General features: G+C 46.6%; 1 long non-coding RNA gene across 2 annotated transcripts; it reads left to right on the top strand.

Annotated features, from left to right (window-relative positions):
• The first annotated feature begins 854 nt into the window (after nucleotides 1-854).
• On the top strand, nucleotides 855-2,727 carry LOC307027678. Of its 2 annotated transcripts, none has more exons than XR_013804717.1 (4): nucleotides 855-1,020; nucleotides 2,012-2,122; nucleotides 2,298-2,365; nucleotides 2,486-2,727. It is a non-coding gene; the product is annotated as an uncharacterized lncRNA (long non-coding RNA). The 2 variants fall into 2 exon arrangements; XR_013804718.1 differs by having other exon boundaries at nucleotides 1,989-2,122.
• The last annotated feature ends 1,880 nt before the right edge of the window (nucleotides 2,728-4,607 follow it).

The following is a 4,607-nucleotide window of genomic DNA, read 5'->3' as shown; positions in this document are numbered from 1 at the left end:
AACGTGGTGGTGTTGGCGGTCGTTTGAGGTGCTGAACGCGGTAGGGTTGGCGGTGTAGCATCCTGGCTTATTTTTAGTGCACTCGGGGGCAAAAGTGAGGGTACTTTTCTGTCTGTCCATTTGGGAACCCGCGTCTCCGATGTAAAGTCCTAGGATTGTACATTTGGAAAATTCAAGTCCCTAATGCTGAGTTAATGATACACATTAATGAATGTATACATAGAGAGGAAGCCTAAGCCTATAGGAGCATAAACTAGAGGCCGGTCCAACGTCAGCCCGAGCAAAAGCTGCAAGGGGACGGAGCAGCACGGTGCACGGTGTTCAACTTGTATTAACAGAGGTTTCTACATCAAATCGGTGCCAAAACTGCCTTCACCACCTCAAACCGCCAAAACCACCGCGTTCACCACCTCAAACGACTGCTGAGGTGGTCAACGTGGTGATTTTGGTGGTCTGAGGTGGTGAAGGCAGTTTTGGCGCTGGTTTGATGTGGAATCCTCTGTTAGTGCACAGTGTTCAACTTGTATTAACGCTGGTCTCTGTCCTCTTTGAAGCTTTAGCTCGGGCTGACCTTGGACCAGTCCCTTGTTTATGCTCTTTTAGGCTTGGACTTCCTCTCTATGTATACATTCATTAATGCATATCACTAACTCCCCGTTAGGGAGTTTAATTTTCCAAATGTACAATCTTAGGACTTTACATTGGAGACACGGGTGACCAAATGGACAGACAGAAAGTTACCTTTTACTTTTGCCCCTGAGGGCACTCCAAATAAGCCAGGGTGGTCTACACTTAGACTTCCTCTATACATTCATTAATACATATCACTAACTCAACCCCCGGGGCATCGCTCCCCGGAGTTTTTGTGTCCCTTCTCTTGCAGGTTTGCAGTATTACAGGATGGGTTTGGATCATGAACCGTGACAGAGCCTGTTGCCCTGGTCCATCTCGAAGCCCATCGTAACGTCTTTGGAGTGACAGGGAAACTGTCTGACATCATCATGGATCCTTCATTTTCATGTAAGTCAACTTTGTAATTTGTATTGTCTTTGCAGGAATTGCAGTGTGTTTTTTCTCTGCAAAAAGTTGATGTTTGATTGATTTGAACGCAGTGTTTGAAGCATTGAACAGGGGTGTTATGGGGTTGTTTGTGAACGTGGTAGTTTTGGCTGTCGTTTGAGGTGGTGAAGGCGGTTGTGTTTACGGTCGTTTGAGGTGGTGAACGCGTTTTCTTTGGCGGTCGTATTAGGTGGTGAACGTGGTGGTTTTGGCGGTCGTTTGAGGTGCTGAACGCGTTTTTTTTTGGCGGTCGTTTGAGATGGTGAACGTGGTGGTGTTGGCGGTCGTTTGAGGTGCTGAACGAGGTAGGGTTGGCGGTGTAGCATCCTGGCTTATTTTTAGTGCACTCAGGGGCAAAAGTGAGGGTACTTTTCTGTCTGTCCATTTGGGAACCCGCGTCTCCGATGTAAACTCCTAGGATTGTACATTTGGAAAATTCAAGTCCCTAATGCTGAGTTAGTGATACACATTAATGAATGTATACATAAAGAGGAAGCCTAAGCCTATAGGAGCATAAACTAGAGGCTGGTCCAACGTCAGCCCGAGCTAAAGCTGCAAGGGGACGGATCAGCACGGTGCACGGTGTTCAACTTGTATTAACGCTGGTCTCTGTCCTCTTTGCAGCTTTCGCTCGGGCTGACCTTGGACCAGTCCCTTGTTTATGCTCTTTTAGGCTTAGACTTCCTCTCTATGTATACATTCATTAATGCATATCACTAACTCCCCATTAGGGAGTTTAATTTTCCAAATGTACAATCTTAGGACTTTACATTGGAGACACGGGTGACCAAATGGACAGACAGAAAGTTACCTTTACTTTTGCCCCTGAGGGCACTCCAAATAAGCCAGGGTGTTTTACACTTAGACTTCCTCTATACATTCATTAATACATATCACTAACTCAACCCCCGGGGGAATGCTCCCCGGAGTTTTTGTGTCCCTCCTCTTGCAGGTTTGCAGTATTACAGGATTGTTCTGTATCATGAACCGTGACTAGGCCTGTTGCCGTGGTCCTGCTCGAAGCCCATCAAGACCCAGAGATACTTGAACTCCTTCACTTGGGGTAAGGACTCATTCCTTACTTTTAGTGGACAGTCCATCGGTTTCCTGCTGAGAATTCAATAATACCTAATTAATTTATGAAAGAAAAAATATTACAAACAAACATCAATGTACACAATAAAAAACCACCCCTTCCTCCATCCTGCTCAATAACCCCACCCGGAATGATAAAACAGGTCTCGCTGTTTCCCTGGGGAGTCTTTACGGTGACGGAACCTGGGACCTATGACAGGAGAACAGGGAGGTGAGTCATGATAACTACTGCAGGGATGATATGACAAATATATAACAAATGTATATTGCTTAATCTAAACAGCTTATAAATGACTAGAATCGCTAATCACGCTTTTTTCACCCCCCTTAGGTTGGCGTGCCAATCCAGCCCTCCGACATTAAGGATTAATATATGTTTCTCATACTGATGTCAACCATTCAATAAACGGGTTTGAACGCCACACAAGCTCTTGTCATTTTTTGTAAATGAAATGCTTCCTGTGCAATATTTTATTGTGGAACAAATGAATATGCTTCACTAATAGTGAAGCTATATAATACGTAATGGAGACCGTGATCTACAGCCGAGAGATCATCTCCATTACAACTGGACAAGCGCATATCTTCACAATACATTGACAGAGGGAGCTGATAAGCATTGCTATATACGCCATGATGTGTTGGTGTGAAGATTGAGACATTGGACAATGTCAAATATTTAAAACATCACAGGGATAACAAACTTGGTATGGTTAGGGCTAGGGAATGCTCCGGTTTTTGGACAACATTAACATGGGATCACTCCGGTCAATGTACGTACTTCGTCTCACTGGAATATTAATGGCCAGATTGAATACAACATCGACCCAAATTCTCCGGTCAATGACAGGAGAGTTTTGAAAGTGACAAAACACTGTTCCACACATTTAAAAACACTTAATCAATGTTTACCCAGGATCCATGCACCTTTCCTGGCTTGTAAAATGTGGTGATGCGCACTGGAGGTAGCGGGCAGGCTCTGTGCATGGTGCTGAACCCCAGCCTGTCTATGTGGAATACAAAAACAAACAAAGACAAACACCTTTTAAGGTCACCAGGGGCGTGAGGTTCTGGTTCTGGCGGTGTGCATGGAGGGGTTTCACCTGGCCCCCTGACACAATGCACACAGCCTGGAGCAGTGGAGCAGCGGCTGGGCCGTGTTCCCCCTTTTGTCCATTTGCCTATCAGTTTGTTAACGAAATGGACAGAGCCTGCGTTTTCCGCCTAAAAGTGACTTTTAATGGTGGTTTTTGCATTTAAATGATGGGTCTTAGGGTTAGGGTTAGGTTTTTGTAAGGGCCACCGGATAGGGTTAGGGTTAGGGTTGGGTTAGGTTTGGGTTAGGTTTGGGTTAGGTTAGGGTTTAGGGTTAGGGTTAGGGTTGGGGTTAGGGTTGGGGTTAGGGTTGGGGTTAGGTTTGGGTTAGGGGTAGTGTTATGGATTAGGGTTAGGGTTAGGGTTATGGGTTAGGGTTATGGGTTAGGGTTATGGGTTAGGGTTAGGGTTAGGGGTAGGGGTAGGGTTAGGGTTAGGGGTAGGGTTAGGTTTGGGTTAGGGGTAGTGTTATGGATTCCGGTATGGGAATTGTTAGCACTGGCCTAGGGGTCTGTGGATGGGTGTTGTGGGTGTGTTATCCTGTTAGTGTATGGACCAAGGAGGAGGAGGAGCAGTACAGATCATCCCTGGGACTGTAGGGCAGAGGAGAGGGAGGATCCAGAGGAGATAGAGCTAGCTGTCGTTGAGTCCCCTGGGTATGGTTGTCCCGAGTTTCTGGATCCAAGATGTTTCCGCCCTCTTCCTCTGCCCGATGGTCCACCGGTCGTTGGTTTCCAGGCCCGAGATGATGAGTTGGTCTGGCGGGTGTTGTTGGAAATGGGTGACCAGGGGGGTTGGGAGTCGACCTTCCCCAATGTTGTACAGATGCTGTTTGAGACGGGTGAGTATGGTGTGTTTTGTTTCGCCTATGTAGTGTTTTTTACAGGTGTTGCATGTGATAATGTAGACTATGTTGCTGTGATTAAGGGAAAATGAACCAAGGGCAGGGAAGGCTGCTCCACTGTATTGGTTATGTATGTATTTTCTGTTGATGTAATGGTGACTATGTTGTGAAGGTGGTAAGGCTCTGTTGCTGCTAAATTTGGAATGTATGAGTATGTCGTGTAGGCTTGGATTTTTCCGGTAGGCTGAAATGACCCTGTGGTTGGAGAAGAATGGTTGTGACTGGAGGAGAGAGAAGTTATGTTTAACTGTCCGGTGGAATCCTGTGATGGTGTGGGAAAAGGTGGAGACAAATGGGATGAGTTGACAGTTGGGGTCCGGGTTAGGGTTAGGGTTAGGGTTGGGGTTGGGGTTAGGGTTAGGGTTGGGGTTGGGGTTAGGGTTGGGGTTAGGGTTAGGGTTGGGGTTAGGGTCAGGTGGGGGGTGGTTGGGGTTAGGACTGGGTGGGGGAGGGT

The sequence above is a fragment of the Notothenia rossii genome (genome assembly GCF_949606895.1).
Source record: "Notothenia rossii genome assembly, contig: scaffold_137, whole genome shotgun sequence".
In the NCBI taxonomy this organism is placed as follows: domain Eukaryota; kingdom Metazoa; phylum Chordata; class Actinopteri; order Perciformes; family Nototheniidae; genus Notothenia; species Notothenia rossii.
The sequence above is the reverse complement of the archived record's forward strand: the minus strand, read 5'-3'. Positions and strand labels throughout refer to the sequence as shown.